Below are 22,180 nucleotides of genomic sequence, written 5' to 3'. Positions count from 1 at the left end.
GATGTTGCCAGGGTTGGAGGATTTGAGCTATAGGGAGAGGCTGAACAGGCTGGGGCTGTTTTCCCTGGAGTGTCGGAGGCTGAGGGGTGACCTTATAGAAGTTTTCAAAATTATGAGGGGCATGGATAGGGTAAATAGGCAAAGTCTTTTCCCTGGGATCGAGGTTCCAGAACTAGAGGCATAGGTTTAGGGTGAGAGGGGAAAGATATAAAACAGGCCTAAGGGGCACCTTTTTCACGCAGAGGGTGGTACGTGTATGGAATGAGCTGCCAGAGGAAGTGGTGGAGGCTGGTACAATTGCAACATTTAAGAGGATTTGGATGGGTATATGAATAGGAAGGGTTCGGAGGGATATGGGCCGGGTGCTGGCAGCTGGGACTAGACTGGGTTGGGATATCTGGTCGGCATGGACGGGTTAGACCGAAGGATCTGTTTACATGCTGTACATCTCTATGATTCTATGCGTTTACACAAGGAGAGAGGAAACCAACTTATATTATTTTTGCCAGACATTGGAATTCAAATTGGGAGGCTATCACAAGCAATGAAGAGAGTGCAAGACTAGGTGGTGTGGAGAGAGGAACTGAGGATCTACCCTTAGGCAGATCATTACAACATCACTGATTGGTCATGATTAGATGAGTTCTGAACTTTCCACTGTATGGAGAAGGTTGCCTGTTGGAGCACCTTTTACTGGATGGTATGAGGTTGGCATATTCAGAAAAAGATAATTCATTTCAGTAGCACTACTTATGGAGGCACAATAGATCTGAATTTTGCATGCCTCCTGTTTATACCAAAAGTCAGCAAATTAAAGATAAAGGTAGATCCAAATTGCAAATTGAAATTGAGAATGAAGCTGATGTTTCTAATATAAGAATATGATTGTTTCCTAACAATTCTGTCTGTTTACAATGGTGATTACAAAATAATAATGGTCATGGAAGGCCGTTTGGCTGAGCTTAATTCATCCATTCAAAAACGCCCTGAATTCTATCCTTTACTGCACTAAATTGTTTAATACACAGTTATAGGATTATTCTTCTTTTATGATAATTAGCTTCAAACTCAATAATTGATCAAAAGATCATAATTCTTAAGAAATGAGAAGTACACCAATCAGTTGTGTCTCTCATAATCCTTGATTTACTTGACAATCAAAGATCTGTTCAACTCAGTCTTTGTCATTTTTTTTGTGGAAGTGAAATCCAATAATTAATTATCCTTTGGGAGGAAATTCCTTCTCATCTCTGTCTTACATGGAATACCCCTTATTTTTAAAATATGAACCCTCGCTCTAGGTGGCCCTTAAGACAAAATTTCCTTTCAGCACCTGCTCTGTCAAGCCCTTGAAGAATCTCACCTGTTTCAATAAAATCTCCTCCTTCTTCTAAACTTGACTTGCTCACCTTTCATTTTACAACAATCACTTTCTTCCAAGAATAAACCTTGTGAGTCTTGTCTGACTGTTTACAATGTAAGGATATATTTCTTTAAGTAATGAGACCAAACCTGCACACAATATCCAAAGGACAGTTTCACAAAGCTCTGTACAGTTCTAACAAGACTTTTATTTGGCAAGACTCCAATTCTTGGCGATAAAGGCTATTAATCTGCCTTCACTAATTGATGTCAACCAGAGTAGAATTGGATTCCACTGCTAATCTGAACATTTTTGGCAAAGGAGGTTGAAAATCAGTTAACACTGTTACTTCAAATCATGACCAAGTGATCGCTATCGGAAAATATACCTATGAATTATGGCAGAGGAATAATTATCCTATGACTCCATGGTAACTCACAAGTTGAGCAGGTAACTGATATGTAAGATGACCATTTGGGAGACACGAGGGAGCACAGTGAAGACCAGAGATTTATTAAGACAGTAATATTTTAGTGAACTTGCAGACAAACATTTTCAGAAAATATAAAATATGACACTTTATTACATAGATTTTATAATGTAATACAGCTTATATTTCAGTGAGGAAAATTAACATCCTGGTAAAATGATGAAAGCAACAACATCAGTCAATAACACTGTTACTCAGTGTGTCAGGGACGATATTTTTTACTTTTTGGACTATAAACTAGAATGGAATTTGGACACTGCGACATAGATAAAATACCAAGTGTTTTTGCAACCTGAAAAATAAAGAGCATTTTTTTTGGCTGTACACGAGTATGTTGCTTTTGGAGCAGAGAAACTATTACAAAGAAACAGACACAGCAGCACCAGAAGCTTTTGAGTTAAGGAACAAACTGCCTGATGATAGCCCTTGGTTTGGCCAAGCTGCAGTTTGTCTTAGATTAGTGAGAGCAGTATAGCCAGAAACATAGAAAGCTGACAAATAGAAAACATCTCTCTCCCTTCTCTGATGTAAGTGAAAAGACAAACACTCCCAACAACATAAAAGAAACAATACAAGAAGGGATCTAGGTCCACCTGATGAGCTACTAAATTGAAAAAAAAATGTCCATCACTTTGCAGACAACATTGTAAAAATCCAAAGAGATATAAATGTCCACTTTGTGGTCCAGACTTGTGATGTACAGAAATTGCTTTCTCTGTCTATGTTTTCACCCATGTTGGCCAATTGCTTGTCAAACAGCAATAACATAATTGACCAGTAACATTGTGGCTGAACAAAACAAGGAGAACTCTGCTGCTTCACTTAAAGTAGTGTGATTGGATCTTGTCGAGTTGAGATGTTGACAGGGCAGGACTTCAGTCTAATAGTATCCTAAAGACAATTGTAAAAGTGCATCATTCCATCTGTATTGCACTGAAGGAGTATCAACCTTGATTACTGACAGGGAACTTAAACCCATGGTTTTCTGTTCATAGACCATATTAACAACAACCCCAAGGCTAACTGTTAAACAGAATAGCCAGACTCCCACAGTTTGAATTGTGTATTCATCATCAGAACAATATGCATCTTCTGCTTTTATTACATTGCCAGTGTAGCATTGGCAAATAAGCAAAATCTGTTAGCTAAAGAATCAATGTTTATTGCAACTTATATTCATTAGCATTAAGTGGTCAATCTGTAGAGCTACAGTAAATAAATACAAGATCATTCACATTAACTTTATGAATGCTATCTTCTCTGACCAAACTGCAGATGTTGGGAAACACAGAGAATCATTGATAGGCAATTACACAAGAGAACACGAGACAATTAAACAGAACTTTTTATTATGCTCTTATTGAGCACTGAAGGGGAAACTAATCTAAGTCAGTAAAATTCCTTCCATTCCAGACAGCTGTATGAATGCAACATCATTAGAAAGATGAATCCTACAATTGTCAAATACTTTCTGCTTGCAAGTGCCTTGCAGGTTTGTACACATTTCACTACTGAAGGGGTAGATGACACCTCTGCTGGCATTCATCAAATTCATTCTTCATTTGGTCACTAGAAGTTCACAACAACAGCAAAATAATTAGCTGCCTCTGATTTTAACATTCAAGTTTACACATAAAAAGTAATCTATTGGACTGTCCAGTAAATGTTGGACAGCAAATATAATATTTATTTAAGCTTATTTAATGAACAGTAGTTCTCTGAAAAGGAAAAATGTTTAGTATTGCATGTATTATGATCATAATAATGGACTTTTCTGTTGGTCACTCTGTTTTGTCTTATGTTTATTATTTCACCCACTCCTTATGTTGGCAACTGTCCATAGCTGCTCCAATTTTGAACAATGAATGTCAATGTTCAAAGGATTTTCCTTTAAAAAAAACTGTGATTTATTCAATACAGAATTACAGGCAGAAACACATTGCTGAGCAGAATGAATGTATGTATTTTTATAGCCTATAAGGTTTAGAATGCTTTCTTTTCAAGGGTTGTTGATCAGTTAAAATAAAAATGATGAAATTGAAAAGCTTCAAAAATTTCTTAACAACATATAAAATTAAAATCCAAGACATTCTAACAAATATACTTCTATAAGTTATACATAGTTGTAAAAGGGAAGAGTTTTCTGGATAAATCAATTACTTGTGCTTTATATTGGTGAAATGAATAGACCACTGTGGTTCCTAGTTTTATCTACGGTCCATGCTGAATTGGCAGATTTCAGTCACAAAATGTTTAGGTTACGAGACCTACCGACCTAAAAATTAGATCATACCTTAATCAGGATGCCCTGCTAATGCTGTATATATCTGCATTGAGACCAGTGGCTAGACCACAGTAAATTGGGGTGCTATGACCCGCCCAAGACATGAGTGCAGAAGACAATGTTTAATATCTTCTAATCAGCCTGTTCAAAGACCTCATTATACACCTCTGGAACAGTTGGGCCTTGCACTCAGGCCTCCTGGCTCAGATGTAAGGAGAGCTCAGAGTATGGTGCTGGAAAAGCATAAGTCAGGAAACATCTGAGGAGCAGGAGAATCTCTGTTACGGGCATAAGCCCTTCATCAAGAAAGAGGCTTGTCGGCCGGGGCGGGGTGTGGTTGAGAGATAAATGGGAGGTGGGTGGGGCAGGGGTTATGGGGGGGAAGGTAGCTGGGAATACGATAGGTAGATGACGGTGGGGTGAAAGTGATAGGTCGGAGAGGAGGGTGGAGCAGATAAGTGGGAAGGAAAATGGACAGGTCAAGAGGGCAGTGCCGAGTCGGAGGCTTAGGACTGGGACAAGGTGGGGGGAGGGGAAATGAGGAAACTGGTGAAATCCACATTGATCCCATGTGGTTGCAGAGTCCCAAGGCAGAAGATGAGACATTCTTCCTCCAGGCATACGGTGTTTAGGGTTTGGCGATGGAGGAGGCCCAGGACCTGTATGTCCTTGATGGAGTGGGAGGGGGGAGTTAAAGTGTTCAGCCACAGGAAAGTGTGGTTGGTTGATTCAGGTGTCCCAGAGGTGTTCTCTGAAATGATCCGCAAGTTGACGTCCTGTATCCCCAATGTAGAGGAGACCACATCGGGTGCAGCGGATACAGTAGATGACGTGTGTGGAAGTACAGGTAAATTTATGTTGGATGTGGAAAAATCTTTTGGGCCATGGACGTAGGTGAGAGGGGAAGTGTCCATCTTCCTTCACACCAATCTGCTCCATCCTCCTCTCCGACCTCCAGCTACCTTCCCTCCCACCCAGCCCCACTGCCTGCCATTTATCTCTCAGAACCCCTGGCCCACAAGCCTCATTCCTGATGGAGGGCTTATGCACGAAACATCGATTCTCCTGCTCCTTGGATGCTGCCTGACTGCTGTGCTTTTCCAGCACCACAAGCTCAACTCTGATCTCCCACATCTGCAGTCCTCACTTTCTCCATACTACCACTGCTGCATGAGGGCACTCAAAGAACAAAGATTTTATATATTTTTTTTACAACTGAATGATTTTTACCTCCAGCAGTAGGTCACCTGTGGTATCTTTTTTCCATCTATTAACCACCACCAGTAAATTATCTGTGCTTCCAATTGAATAATTTATGTGCAAAACATATTAAGGGGCCCCTCTTGTAGTGCAGTGGTACTATCGCTACCCAGGACCAAGAGACACAGATTCGAATCCCACCTGATCTAGAAGTGTGGAATAACATCTGAACAGGTTGTTTAGGAGAAATAAGTTAAATTAAAAAAAAGCTCATTAAGGGCAATAGAAACTTTTAAAGATTGGGGAAAGTGGCTAAACCAAAATGGAGCTGGAAGGGGAAGGGACAAAGTTTATTTTTTTCAAATATCTCAATATGCTATTGCACAGAACCAAACGTTTTTCTCCCACCACTATTTTTACTATTATCCATCAACTGTCAACCACCTGTGTAGCCAATTGGATATTTACATTTAAAAACCATCAAGGGCAATGCAAACTATCAAAGGCAAGGGAAAGATCGGGAGGAGGCTCCATTAAAATAAAGTTGGAAGGGGAAAGGACAAAGTTTATCTTTTCTTTATACCCAAAAGTGCTATCACACACAATTGACTGATTTTTCCACCATGAGAATCACAGTGACTTTTTTTTAATTTTTAATTTTGAAACACTAACTACCACCAGTAAAATACCAGTGTAGCCAAGTAGATATTTTCATGCAAAGCCATTAAGGACAATACAAACTATTAAAGGTCAGGGAGAGAGGGAGGGGGCTAAATCAAGATAGAGTTGGAAACAGGAAAGAAAAGTTATTTTTAACTTTAACTTTTTCTTCATTTATATAAATGACTTGGATATGAACATAGGAGGTATAATTTGCAGATGACGCCAAAATTGGAGGTGTAATGGACAGCAAAGAAGGTTACCTCAGTGTACAACAGGATGTTGATCAGATGGGACAATGGGCTGAGTAATGGCAGATGGAGTTTAATTTAGATAAATGCGAGGTGCTGCATTTTGGGAAAGCAAATCTTAGCAGGACTTATACACTTAATGGTAAAGTCCGAGGGAGTGTTGCTGAACAAACAGACCTTGGAGTGCAGGTCTGGAAATGTGTTGCTGGAAAGGCGCAGCAGGTCAGGCAGCATCTAGGGAACAGGAGAATCGATGTTTCAGGCATTAGCCCTTCTTCAGGAATGCCCGAAACGTCGATTCTCCTGTTCCCTAGATGCTGCCTGACCTGCTGCGCCTTTCCAGCAACACATTTCCAGCTCTGATCTCCAGCATTTGCAGACCTCACTTTCTCCTTGGAGTACAGGTCCATAGCTCCTTGAAAGTAGAATCGCAGGTAGATAAGATAGTGAAGAAGGCATTTTGTATGCTTTCCCTTATTGGTCAGAGCATTGAGTTCAGGAGTTGATGGGTCATATTGTGGCTGTCCAGGACGTTGGTTAGGCCACTATTGGAATATTATGTGCAGTTCTGGTCTCCTTCCAATTGGAAAGATATTGTGAAACCTAAAAGGGTTCAGAAAAGATTTACAAGGATGTTACCAGGGTTGAAGGATTTGAGCTTAGGGAGAGGGCTGAGACTGTTTTTTCTATTGCGTCAGAGGCTGAGGGGTGACCTCGTAGAGGTTTATAAAATCATGAGGAGTATGGATAAGATAAATAGACAAAGTCTTTTCCCTGGGGTGGGGGAGTCCAGAACTAGAGGGCATAGGTGTAGAGTGAGAGGGAAAACATTTTCACACAGAAGGTGGCGCGTATATGGAATGAGCTGCCAGAGGAAGTGGTGGAGGCTGGTACAATTGCAACATTTAAAAGGCATCTGGATGGGTATATGAATAAGAAGGATTTGGAGGGATATGGGCCGAGTGCTTGCAAATGGGACTATATTAGGTTGGGTTATCTGGTTGGCACGGACAATTTGGATCGAAAGGTCTGTTTCCATGCTGTGCATCTCTATGACTTTAACTTGTTTGTTGAATCAATCTATCAGGTGTTATTACATACCTCCAGAGCAGGTGGGATTTGAACCCAGGCCTCCTGGTCCAAGTGTAGGGTCACTACCACTGTGTCACAAGGGGGTCCTAAGTCAAGTTTCTTTAAACGTTAACCGACTTTTTTTTTAATCAACCTGTTCAGTGATGTTATTGCACACCTTGAGAGCAGGTGGGACTTGAACCTGGGTCTCCAATCTAGGGGTAGTAGGGACACTACCACTGCACCACAAGCAGGCCGCTTAGAATGGAAGGAATGCAAAGACCGATTTCTAATTGACATGTTCAGAGATTATATTACACAGCACTGGAGCAGGTAGAAATTGAATCCAAGTCTTCTGGCTCAGAGGTAGGGAAAGTACCATATACCGTAAGAGAGTCCATAAGACAAGGTTTACAAACCAGTTTACAAATGTCTTCAGCTATAAGTGTCAAGTGGATCATCCTTCTCCCACGCACTTGTTCAATATCTGCTTCTAGAGCTAAAGACCCATGATCCAAGCTAAACTGTCACTGTAAAAATGCAACACCAAATGCAGCACCCTTGCACACATATAAGAAGAAGGACCAGAACAGAAAGCAGAATGCATGGACGAATGGAAGGAATGCAAAGACCGATTTTTCCGTTGTTTAGAGGCGTTACCATGCTGTGCATCTGCAGGCAGTGAGGGAAGGGAAGCAGGTCGTCTCCCCAGAGGATGAGAATGGGAGGACAGCCAGCATCCTAGTGGGACAGTTGCCAAAGAGTTTTGTAGGAAAGGAATATTTGCAAGAATAAGGCTATGGCACTGGGAATGCATCATCGGCCTCTTGTGGGCTTGTAAGGTGAGATGCAGCCCTGCATGCATTGTATGGGACTATGACATGTGCTATAGAAGACTAATGCACCAGAACTCAACAAGAATGAATGCGTCCATACACAGAGTATGACATAACACCAGCATTACACCATTGTAAATCACTTCAGTACAAAATAATACCAATCTGAATGGCTTAATGTTAGCAACAAGTTACAATGATTGTCATTAAAACAGTGTAACTTTATTAGAGTAGGAGTTGCAGGAATATCACGTGCACCTTTCTCTTTGTAGCTTTGTGGAAGAGAGCTCACAATGCACAAGGGCAGAGAGCAACTGTTGGTGGTTATTTCATTATTATTTCATTTTTGGAACAACCATAAGAAGTGATGAATATTAGCACGCTGGTCGTGAGTCAGGCTGTCACCAACAGTTAAGTAGATATAGAGTCCAGAGAGACGGATGACTGTAATTAAAACAAGAAAGTTCTGGAGAAACTCAGCAGATCTCTCACTATCTGCAGAGAGAAAAACAGAGTTAACATTTTGAGTTTAATAGGATTCTTCTTTGGAACAGTTCCACTGAGTTTCTCCAGCACTTTGGTTTTAGTTTGGATCTTGAACATTTGCAGTGCTTTGCTTTTATTTTACTTGGAGAGTTGTGCTGGTTGCTGGCACAGTTCCTTCTCAGTTGACTTATCAGTGGCAACCACCGGTCTATGATGACCAATGACATTCAGGAGCGTATACAGGCAATGGGAAAGGAATGCATGAATTCATATTAACTGTACTATTGTTTCTCCAGTATGAACACTGGCAAGGGTAGGAAAGCAGACAGCAGTGAGGTCAGTGCACATCTCATAAGCAGGATGGAATGTAGAGAGGTAGTGAAATAAAAAAAAAAGCGAGAGTAACTCATTAGGGCTGGCAGCATCTATGGAAAGAGAAAACGAGTTAATCTTTTGAGTCCAATTACACATCTTCATTTCCAAAGGAGAGTCATATTGGATTTGAAATGTTCATTATGTTTTATTCTTCACAGATGCTGCCAGAACAGCTAAGTTTTTCTTGCATTTTTTTGTTTTTATTTAAGAACTGCAACATTGACTGAACATTGCTTTTACTTGTAGAGTACAGCCTAATATATTATCATTTAATGAGTGGTGTCTCATTAAAAAGGTCAACAAGTAGATGAGTCATCATATGACCAGGAGCCATGGCTGCTCTGCATTGTTGTATCTTTGACAAAGGACATATCTGGAGATTATTCTGTACTGTCTGGATCAGTTTAGTTGCAAATAAATCTACCAGCGATCTGAAATGAAATGGATCCCATATACTTTATTAGTGTTACATATAAATAGCATAATAAATCACTACTATGCAAAAATGGAATTGTCTCTTTAAAAATAAAAGAACAAAGGACGTGACGATACAAGCTTGATGAGCACAGGGACAGACAGCAGATAAGGTTCAATAATATTCTAGAAGAAGAAAATAAGTCCAAAAAAATAGTTCAATTCCCAAATGAGTACATTAAGTTGGACAAAGTTGGGCAGGCAGCCAGCTGAAGACTTCACTAAGATTTAAAAGAACTGTCAGAAACAAATCCCAGCGAACAAAGAAAAAGTGTCTAACTTCAAACAAAAGAAAAAGTGATCTGCAATCAAAAACAGTTAATAACCCAAAATTGAAGTCATTGTGAAAAGTTGTCATTGAAGTGTAACGTGACAAGATGAAAGAGATGCCAGGCCCTCTCAGATTTTTTTGGTTTTAGAGATGCCTCTTGAGATATCAAGCTCATAAACTTCAAACAAAACAAGTGCTTGTGTCCAGGGCTCTCTGCCATGACATTATTACATCCATTCTAAAGGCAAATGTGCATAGAGGGGGCAAGATGACTGGCATGGATATAGTTAATTGTCCAGGGATTAACAACAGCATTGAACAGTTTGTATGTGCAAGGCATCCACAACAATCAGACATAGCAAGTCAGGGAACCTCTACATGCTCAAAAGATTCCATCTGTGCTTTAGTCCAAAATCATCATTGACCTATTTACTCTCAATGGAAATGACTTTATATCAGTCACTAATTATTCCTCCAAATTCTAACTGTCAAAAGGTAAAAAACACTTCAAGCTCATTTAAGGCAGACAGATTGAGTGCTGCATTCTGTCTGTTTGATGCATCTGAAAGAATCATTTCTGTCAATTGATTTGCAGTGCATAAGCAGACCTTTCAGGAATCTGTGTGCCAAATGTGGCATGAACTATGTACTGACCTGACGACATTACACCAGATCAAATGGTCTCACTGAGCAAATAGTTTTCACTCCTGAACTCATTATTCTGAAGGATAAGGTGCAGAAGCAGTTTTTCACATTGTCAATATACTTCAGAGCTACACCCCTGGATATGGGATTACAAGCACCAATAGAGATCATGTTCAGAAGGCAAATGAGAATGACCTTGCTAAGCTACTATCTATGCAAATTCTCCAAGGTACAGGACTCAATTCCCAAAAAAACATGGAAGAATAAAGCTGGTGCATGATTGCCATGCAGGTGTAGAACTATTTCAACCACATGTAGCCCAGAATCACACACCCTGGAATGGGAACGTAGTTACCCACAAATATATCCAGTGTGGTGAGCTCAGATCTTAAGAAGTCACAATATCCAATGGAGCAAAGTTGAGGAGGAACATAAGCTAACTAAGGGAAAAGCACAACACATCAACTGTACACAGCAAACATGGAAAAACACACTCAAACAACGACACAGTGATGGAACACCAGGACAAAAATGAACACAATGACAACAAACAGCCAAGGGTGAAATCCACATCTCCAGAGGCTGACAGCACAAGATCTGGAAGAGTCATCAAAACATCAAAATGATAACTTGGACTCTTAGATTTCCATACTTATTTCTGTTCACATAAATTTTACAATCCCTATCTTTGTATAAAGTTAAAAATCACACAACACCAGGTTATAGTCCAACCGGTATATTTGGAAGCACTAGCTTTCAGACCACCGCTCCTTCATCAGTTGGTTGTGACTTTTAACTTTGTCCACCGTAGTCCAACACTGGCACCTCCAAGGTCCTGGGGGTGATGCTGATCCAAGAGACCTTGGAATGCAGGTTCATAACTCCTTGAAAGTGGAGTCATAGTTAGATAGGATAGTGAAGGAAGAGTGTGGTACGCTTTCCTTTACTGGTCAAAGTATTGAGTGCAGGAATTGAAAGGTCATGTTGTGGCTGTACAGGTCATTGGTTAGGCCACTTTTGGAATATTGTGTGCAATTCTGGTTTCCTTCCTATTGGAAGGATGTTGTGAAATTTGAAAGGGTTCAGAAAAGATTCACAAGGGTGTTGCCAGGGTTGGAGAATTTGAGCTATAGGAGAGGTTGAACAGGCTAAGGCTGTTTTCCCTGGAGCGTCGGAGGCTGAGGGGTGACCTTATAGAGGTTTACAAAATTAAGAGGGGCATGGATAGGATAAATATACAAAGTCTTTTCCCTGGAGTTGGGGAGTCCAGAACTAGAGGACATAGCTTTAGGGTGAGGGGGGAAAGATAAAAAGAGATCTAAGGGGCAACTTTTTTCATGCAGAGGGTGGTACGTGTATGTAATGAGCTGCCAGAGGAAGTGGTAGAAGCTGGTACAATTGCAACATTTAAAAAGCATTTGGATGGGTATATGAATAGGAAGGCTTCGGAAGGATATGAGGCAGGTGCTGGCAGGTGGGACTAGATTGGGTTGGGATATCTAGTCAGCATGCAAGAGTTGGACTGAATGGTCTGTTTCCGTGCTGTACATCTTTATGATTCTAAGTCATATCTTACTATAGTTTGCTCTTACCATAGTTTTCACTTTTAGCATATGAGAGCTAGTTTTGAGGTACAAGAAAATGTATTGTTATTGCTTTAAGAAGGTCAACATTAGATAAACTAATTATCTGGACATCATCACATGACCAACAGCCATGGTCACTCTGCACTGCAGCACTTTAGACAAAGGATGTGCCCTGAGACTGCTGTGTACTAATTTAGTTGCAGGTAAACCCACCAGAGACCTTCATGGAAACAAAATCCAGAAACTCATTTAAGTTATACAGCTAACTCAAGAAATTGCTACAGTGTGCTCTCTGCTGCCTTCTCTGTTTGGAAGGTGTAAATAAAGTTGTTCAATAATGGCTGCCAGCATTTGAGCATGTGCTAATTTTATTCAATTCAACACACAACAGGACGATAGGATGGAATTTTTCTTTTACATTTCATTTGAGAAATTAAGGACTGAAAAACAAAGAGACACTTCTTCAGTATATCAATCAAATTGATTGTAATAAAGTTTGGGTAATTTGAAAAATTGCTTTATGTGCACATTGTATTCAGATACATACTGAGTGAGCATGGTACATCTTTGAAAAATGGCAGTGAAGTGGAAGTCATATTTGGTTACAATAGGGGAGTTCAACCCTAACAAAGTGGACTGGTGTTATTATGAAACATAGGTTACACATTTCAGTAAAATAACATCTCTGGAGAAGAACAGATAACAAATAAAATAAACATTTTCCTCTGATTAACATTTTCATTGTGGAACCTTCTATACTCACTTGCCCACACAATCCTGGTATTCACCACCGGCTTGATGCAATGATTAACCACTAATTGTGAATTTCTGAAAACTCCCTTGCTGGTTTCTGAAATGATCCTTCAGTGAAAACGTTGAGTGCAACATTAAGTTTCCCTGTTATGGACAACTAGTACCCACCACATTCCAGGGCCATCAGTTCCTTGTCCAGAATGTTACAAAAGCCAGTGATCAACAGTCTTGACAAACACAGTTTTGTACGCACTGGTGCTCATGCAGTTCCATGGATCTGAGTCAATACTTGTGGATGCTTTGCACTTCAAAATCCACCAGCCTTCCTACCTCTCTTCACCATTCATATGCCAGTGGCCAAATTATGTTCTTCCACTGATAGTCCTCTACTTGCAGTTACCCCAGGTACTAGCTTAGGTTCCTCTCTCGCTCTTGACTTGGCTTGAGAAAGTGATTATCGAGTATTTTTTTTCTTTTCAGCCTTTGACTCTCACCAGGTTTCATCCTCTAAGTATTTTTGATTTAATGCAGGGCTCTTGTGCGAGTATCTTCTGTAGTTTGGGCTCTGCAACAGTTCATCCACACATTGTGCCATTGAAATTATGCTCCCTTCTATGCAACCCTGAGCCTTGTGCTCAGAGACTAATCTCCAACAACCACAACCATCTTCTTTTGGGCCATGTAAGTTTTCATTCAGTGGAGAGTTCTTCACCTGATTCTTATCAACTCCATGATGCCATACCTCATCAAATGTGACTGAAGTCAAGGGTAACCCCTCTCACTTTGCCTTTGCAATTCAGCTGTTTTGCCCATATCTGAAACAAGTCTATAATGATGTTAGGAGCCAAGTGACACTGGCAGAACACAGAGTGACAGTGAGCAGATTACTACAGAGCTTTATTTACTTCACTTTATTGATAATTGAGGGTAGACTGATGGGACGGTAATTGCCTAGGTTGGATTTATCCTATCCTTTTATGCACAGAACATACCTAGGCAATTTTCCACATTGTTGAGTCGATGCCTGTATTTTAGCTTTATGGGACAGCTTGGCAAGCAGCACAGTAAGTTCTGGAGCACAGTCTTCAATGCTTTTGCTGGAATGTTGTCAGGAACCATAGCCATTGCAGTTTCTAATAGCTCCATCTGTTTCTTGACATCATGCGGAGTGAATTAAATCAGCCAAAGATTGGCAGCTGTGATACTAGGGTTCTCTGGAGGAGGTCAAAATGGATCATCCACTCAGCACTACTGACTGAAGATTGTTATGGATGCTTTAGCTTTAGTTTTTGCTCAGATATGCTGGGTTCCATGATCATTGAGGTTAGAGATATTTGTGGAGTTTCCTCCAGTGAAATGTTTGTTTGTCCACTGCCATTCACTACAGAAACACATTTGAAGCACATTCTGTTTTTATTCCAGATTTACAACATTCATAGTATTTCAATGCAGGACAAAGTAGATTGCTGAATTAAACATTGATCATCCTTCTTCCCACCCCCACCATTCACATTAGCAGCAAATGTGGCTGCATTATGTTGTATACACAGAATACCTCTTTGCTGCATCTCCCAAACGTATGGTCACTATCAGCTAGAAGGATAAATGCAGCAGTTACTTGACATTAGAAAATCCCTCTCCAAAATCTCACAGCAACTTGACTAGAATATCTATCACTCTTCATCCTGGGCCAAATCCAGGAATTCTATAGCTAAAAGCTTTGCAGAAATGTTTCTCCTTCTTAAGGTAGTGACTTGACTATTGCATTATGCTGAAAGTTTACAATGGAGCAGGGTGAGTAGTTAGGTCTCAAGTCTACCTCAGCTGAAACATTAATCTAACTCTGTTCTGGTGCTATTATTCTGGACCATAAACTCACTCTAGAGTCAACTGAGCTATTCAAACCACCATGGAAGCACAAGATCATAGATCACACCACTTCAAGAGGCATCATCACCATCCTCCACAAAGGTTGGGCTTCTGAAATGCACTCATGAGATGTGGGCGTAAGTGGCAGGGCCAGCATTTACTACCTACCCGTATTTGCTCAAGAAGGTGATGGTGAACTCCTTGAATCACTACAGTCCAGTTGGTTTAGGTGCACCCAAAACTAACACTGGCAACCAACTTCATTGAGGAAGCCAATTTCGAAAGCTGCCTTGAAATTCAGATCTCTTCTTGTTAGTAGCTTTTGTTGGGTGGCTTTACATTGTAGGCCTCAAACCAAATGGACCTGCAAGGCATCTTGGAGGAATCCTCCAAATACACATTGTTCCACTAACCTCTTTAAGGCAGCCACAAATTGGGTGCTGGACTCTCCTTCGTGCTGTACGTGTTTATAAAAAAGGAAACAGTCTGTGATCACCAGTCTTTGGTGTGGAATAAACTGCCAGAGGAAGTGATAGATGCAGGCAGAGGTACATGAATGGGAAGTATTTAGAGGGATATGGGCTAAATGTGGGCGAGTAGGCCGAGCTTAGTTCGGGAAACTTGGTTGGCATGGATGAGTTGGACTGAAGGGTCTGTTTCCATGCTATATAATTCTATGGCTTGGGGTGTGATACACAGCAAATGAAATCAACACTTTTCCAATCTAACAGTGGAAATTTGCCTGCTTCTCAGGATGATAGTGGAATTATAGCTGCAAAGCTGGTCTGAGGTCCAAGGTTAATTAAAAAATGGCCTTGAATCTTACTTAAAAAACAAAGGCATACTTTGCAGCCAATGTCTCTGTACCTCTGCAGAAATCTCATACCTTTGTTGCTTTAAATTGCAAATAATTTGCCAAGCTGGCAGTGGTCCTCGGGTGACTACCAATAGAAAGATAGAAAAGGAGAGGGGCTGATCATGAGATGGCTGCTACAAAATGGAACAAATATGGCCAAAGGTGAATCGGCCTTGGTCTTTGTAAGAGACCAACAGCAAAAACACACAGATTGATGAGGTGGGAATTCTGGTTGTTTGTGGGCAGAGTCAATCCAGAAATTACATGGCAGTGAGGCAATCACACAGTGGGGCATGAGGATGCAGAAGTGGGAAATGATAATTCAGGCTTGATAAATAAGTAAATATTTAACCTGTCAAGTTGCAGCAAAAGTATAACTATTTAATAAACAAAACATACACCAGACAGTAGTTAACAGCTTGACAAATTCTATTTGCCATTTCAGCTATGAATAATGAAAAGCTCAAAATCTCACACTTTATTTCTCTTTTGGAGTTTTCTTTCTATTCTTCTCAGACTTCTGTGAACCACCGAAATCACCACAGTCCTACCAGATAATATGGCTGTTCTCTTTTTAGACAGAGATAACTGGTGGCGGTGTAAACTAAGGGTTACCACACTGCAGGCAAGGGGAGAGGTTGAGAAAAGTCCTCAACATAACTTCAGCTAGTGCTGAAATTGAACCCACACTTTCGGCATCACTCTGCATTGCAAATCAGCTGTCTAGCCAAATGAGCTAATCGAACACCAAGATAAACTGTCCTCGCTGTTGGAGAATTGAATCCTAGATGCCCATGTGACAAGCAGGGATTCTAACCACAATACTAACAAGGAAAACACCAGACACTTCTGTACTTCTCAACCTCAATTAAAGGGGATTCATTCTCTTCAGTTCGTTTTTCTTTCCACTGCAATAAATATAGGTCAAAACTATCAGTCAATTTGTCTCCTCCTTTATACACCAGCTATGAAAACTGACCAGTTGCTAGGGCATGTAATTGATTGCTAATATATGTTCAAATTAGCAACATTCTTAAGTAAGAACATTTTCACACAAATAGACAATTTCAGTTATGCAACTTCTTTGGTAGTTCCATGCAGTTGAGTACATATGCAAGCTAAGGCAACTGCTTTATCTTAAGCTTTAAGTACTTGCATATTGAAATGCCAGTCTGGAGTACCTTAGATTGAGTGCCTGCACTGTCTCTGGGCTGTTACAAAAAGAAAGTGCTGGAGATAATAACAGAAATAGCTGGAGAAATTGAGCAAGTCTGGCAACATCTGTGGAAGGGAAAGCAGAGATAACATTGAATCCAATGACACTTTGTCTGAATTGAAAGCAGCTGGGAGGGAGGTGGTACTTATGCTGATGACATGGGATGAAGAGTAAGTTAAATAGAGATGATGCCCAGAAAGAGAGAAGAAAGGAAAGCAGACAAAGGGATTGCTGATAGATAGTCAGGAGAAAAGTAAATGCTGACAGCACAGAAAAAGGCCCTTCAACCCATTGAGTCTGCACTGGTCAAAAGGAACCACCTAGCCATTCTAATCCCAGTTTGCAGTTTGGGTTGGAATTGGAATCTACCACCTCAGTTGAAGGCTATAATACTAAAAACAACAAATGCTGGATATCACAGCATCCATGGAGAGATAGCAAGCTAATCTTTCAAGCTTAGATGAGTCTTCATCAGAGCTGAATGAAGTATGGAGGGGGCAGCATTTATGCTATAGTTGGGGGAGGATAGTGGTGGGTGTAGAGTGCTGGGTGAGAAAGAGTGTTAATAGTTCAGATTAAGTGATCGGAACGTGAGAATGACAGAACAATTGTGGTGCATAACTGCTCAACTGTAAAGGAAGACAGTTCCACTGGGGTGGCAGAGGGGAGAGGAAGAAATGGGAGTTGGTCCACAATTTGACAGTATTGAACTCAATATTAAGTGCAGAAGACGTAAAGTGCATAGTCCGAGAAGATGTTGTTTCTCCAGTTTGTGCTACGATTCGCTGGATCATTGCAGCATGCCAAGGACAGAGAAGTGGGCATGCAAGCAGGATGCTGTGTTGAAATGATCAGCTATGGGAACCATGATGTGGAGGTGCTGGTGCTGGACTGGGATGGACAAAGTTAAAAATAACATGGCACCAGGTTATAGAATAACAGGTTTATTTGGAAACAGTACCTTTCAGACTGCTGTTCTATCATCAGGTAACTATGGGAAGGTCGGGTCACGCTTATGCACGGACCGAAGGTGTTCTCCAATGTAGATTAGGCCACAATGGGTGCAGCAAATACAATACACAAGATTGGACGAGGTATAGGTGAAATGCTGGAAAGACTGTTTCGGCCCTTGGATAGTAAGTAGGTAGGAGGTGAAGGGGCAGGTGTAGCACCTTCTGTGGTTACATGGAAATTGTTGTGAGTGATTGGAAGGGGCAAGGGTGGAAGCATGGAAGATAGGTCGGATGCGGTTGAGGGTCCTGTCAACCACAGTGGAAGGGAAAATCCAATTATAGAAGAAGCAAGCCATGTCATCACCACTGTTTTGGAAGGTGGCATCATCCAAACAGATCCAGTGAATCGCAGAATAAACTCGAGGAAAAACATCTCATCTTTAGCCCAAGTTCTCTTCAGCCTTCTGGACTCAAATATTTCGTCCAACACATTGAAATTGTGAACCAACTCCCATTTCAGCTAACCCTCACAATGCACAGCCTTCCACTTCCTCCGCTTCAACCTCACCATCAAACCAGTGGACAAGAAGTGGGGGGGCTGTGTTGTGTTAGTTTGGCACATCGACCTGTACAACGCTGAAGACAGGTGGCAACTCACGGACCTCCTACTGCCCCCCTCGACCATGACCTCACCTCCCATCACCAAACAATCATCTCCAAGACCATACAACCTCATCAACGCAGGGGATCTCCCATCCACAGCCTTCAACCTCATAGTCTGGGAACACTGCACCACCTGATTCTACCTCTTACCCAAACTTCACAAACTGGACTGTCCCGGAAATGTGAGGTGCTACATTTTGGAAAAGCAAATCTTATCAGGACTTATACACGTAATGGTAAGGTCCTAGGGAGTGTTGCTGAACAAATTGACCTTGGAGTGCAGGTTCATTGCTCTGTGAAAGTGGAGTCGCAGGTAGAAAGGATAGTGAAGAAGGTGTTTGGTATGCTTTCTTTTATTGTCAGAGTATTGAGTACAGGAGTTGGGACACCGTGCTGCGGCCGTACAGTACCTTGGCCAGGTCATTGTTGGAATATTGCATGCAATTCTGGTCTCCTTCCTATTGGAAAGGTGTTGTGAAAGTTGAAAGGTTCAGAAAAGATTTACAAGGATGTTGCCAGGGTTGGAGGATTTGAGCTATAAGGAGAGGTTGAATAGGCTGGGGCTGGAGTGTCGGAGGCTGAGGGAGTGACCTTATAGAGGTTTATAAAATCATGAGGGGCATGGATAGGATACATAGACAAAATCTTTTCCCTGGGGTGGGGGTGTCCAGAACTAGAGGGCTTAGATTTATGGTGAAAGAGGAAAGATATAAAAGGGACCTAAGGGGCAACTTTTTCACACAGAGGGTGGTACGTGTATGGAATTAGCTGTTGGAGGAAGTGGTGGAGGCTGGTACAATTGCAACATTTAAAAGGCATTTGGATGGGTATATGAATAGGAAGAGTTTGGTTGCTGAATTGCATTAATCAGCAAACCTAACACTTAAACAGAAAATTCTTATTCAGGTTAAATCTTCTTTTGCTATTCCCTATCTCTTGAACATTCTCAACCCTATGACTCCTTCCCCCAAGCTTGCTATTCCTTTTCCTCCAGCTTCTTCAGCATCTCTCCCTCCCTTTGCTTCATTGGGTTTGATTATTAAATCCTTATTAAAGGATTGGACACTCTGGAGGCAGGAAACATGTTTCTGCTGATGGGTGAGTGCTGAACCAGAGGACACAGCTTAAAAATACGGGGTAGACCATTTAGGACAGAGATGAGGAGAAACTTCTTCACCCAGAGAGTGGTGGCTGTGTGGAATGCTCTGCCCCAGAGGGCAGTGGAGGCCCAGTCTCTGGATTCATTTAAGAAAGAGTTGGATAGAGCTCTCAAAGGGTTATGGAGATAAGGCAGGAAGAGGATACTGATTAGGAATGATCAGCCATGATCATATTGAATGGCAGTGCAGGCTCGAAGGGCTGAATGGCCTACTCCTGCACCTATTGTCTATTGTCTAAGTCAGACTAGATTGGGTTGGGATATCTGGTCGACATGGACAAGTTGGACCAAAGGGTCCGTTTCCATTTTGTACATCTCTATGACTCAACGTCTCTGCCTCCTCCTGCCCCACTGAAATGACCTCCTCATAACTTGACACTGTCCTGTCCCGTTGTTCCAAGATCTCCCCACATACATTCAGGACACCAAACATGCCCTCCACCTCCTCCATGACTTTCGGTTCCCCGGCTCCAAATGCCTCATCTTCACCATGGACATCCAGTCCCTGTACACATCCTACACGTCGGCCTCCAAGTCCTCCATTTCTTCCTCTCCTGCCAAGCCAACCGGTACCCTTTTACTGACACACTCATTTGATTGGCCGAACTGGTCCTCACCCTCAAATATTTCTCCTTTGAATGCTGCCACTTCCTTCAGACCAAAGCGGTAGCTATGGGGACACGCAAAGGCCCCAGCTATGCCTGACTCTTCGTCAGGTATGTGGAACAGTTACACTGACACTATTCCCCATCTTTTTCTCCACTACATTGATGAATGTAGAGGCGCCACGTCGTGCTCCCATGAAGAGGCTGAACAGTTCATCAACTTCACCCACACGTGGACCATTTCGAACAGCTCCCTCCACTTCCTGGACCTCTCCATCTCTATTTCTGGCTTTCGACTCTACACAGATATCTACTTCAAACCCAATGACTCCCACAGCTATCAGAAGTACACCTCTTCCCTCCTCCCACCTCCCTCCCCCCCCAGTAAAAATGCTATTCTGCACTCCCAATTCCTCTACCTCCGCCGCATCTGCTCTCAGGAGATCCAATTCCACTCCAGAACATCCCAGATGGCCTCCTACTTCAAAGACAAAGGATAGTGAAGAAAGCATTTAGTATGCTTTCCTTTATTGGTCAGAGTATTGAGTACAGGAGTTGGGAGGTCATGTTGCAGCTGCACAGGAGCCTTCCGCAAAGACCGTTCCCCCCGGGACTACCTGGTCAGGTCCACGTCCCCCTACAACCCACCCTCCCATCCTGGCACCTTCCCCTGCCACTGCAGAAACTGCAAAACCTGCGCCCATACCTCTTCCCTCACCTCCATCCATGGCCCTAAAGGAGCCTTCCACATCCATCAAAGTTTTACCTGCACATCCACCAATATCATTTATTGTATCCGTTGTCACGATGCGATCTCCTCTACATTGGGGAGACAGGGCGCCTCCTAGCAGAGCACTTTAGGGAAAATCTCTCGGACACCCGCACCAATCAACCATACCGCCCCGTGGCCCAACATTTCAACTTCCCCTCCCACTCTGCCGAGGACATGGAGGTTCTGGGCCTCCTTCACCGCCGCTCCCTCACCACCAGACGCCTGGAGGAAGCATTGTACTCTATGTTACTTTCTCCCCACCCCCACACTCCTCTAGCTTATCTCTCCACGCTTCAGACTCTCTGCCTTTATTCCCGATGAAGGGCTTTTGCCTGAAACGTCGATTTTACTGCTCCTCGGATGCTGCCTGAACTGCTGTGCTCTTCCAGCACCACTAATCCAGAATCTGGTTTCCAGCATCTGCAGTCATTGTTTTTACCCTGCACAGCACATTGGTTAGGCCACTTTTGGAATACTGCATGCAATATCGGAAACATATTGTAAACCTTGAAAGGGTTCAGAAAAGACTTAGCAGGATGTTACCAGGATTGGAGGATTTCAGCTTTAAGGAGAGGCTGAACAGGCTGGGGCTATTTTCTCTGGAGCATCAGAGGCTGAGAAGTGACCTTATAGAGGTTTATAAAATCATGAGGGGCACGGATAGGATAAATAGACTAAGCCTCTTCTCTGGGGTGGGGGAGTCCAGAACTAAAGGGCATAGGTTTAGGGTGAGAAGGGAAAGATGTAAAAGAGATCTAAGGGGCAATATTTTCACACAGAGGGTATGGAATGAGCTGCCAGAGGAAGTGTTGGAGACTGGTACAATTGCAACATTTAAAAGGCACCTGGATGGGTATATGAATAGGAAAGGTTTGGAGGTATATGGGCCGAGTGTTGGCAGGTGGGACTAGATTGGGTTGGGATATCTGGTCAGCATGGAGAAGTTGGACTGAAGAGTCTGTTTCTGTACTGTACATCTCTATGACTGCAATTTCTCCTCCCATGTGGTCAAAATGCCCTCCAGTGCAACTCCTCCACTTCCTGCACCTCCACCCTTGAACCCCAACCCTCCAAACACAACAAGGACAGAACCCTCTTGGTCCTCATCTTCCACTCCACCAACCTCTGGATATAATACACATTCCACCACCTACAGTCAGACTGCACCACCATTGATATATTTCCTTCCCCACCCCTTTCAGCATTCCACAGAGACCATTCCCTCCGTGTATCCCTTCTTCCTTAGGTCCATGCCCCCCACCAACCCATCCTCCACTCCTGGTACCTTCCCTTGCTACTGCAAGAGGTGTAAAACCTGAACCCATACCTCTTCTTTCACCTC

The sequence above is a fragment of the Chiloscyllium plagiosum genome, chromosome 9 (genome assembly GCF_004010195.1).
Source record: "Chiloscyllium plagiosum isolate BGI_BamShark_2017 chromosome 9, ASM401019v2, whole genome shotgun sequence".
NCBI lineage: Eukaryota > Metazoa > Chordata > Chondrichthyes > Orectolobiformes > Hemiscylliidae > Chiloscyllium > Chiloscyllium plagiosum.
This window is presented reverse-complemented; position numbering follows the sequence as displayed.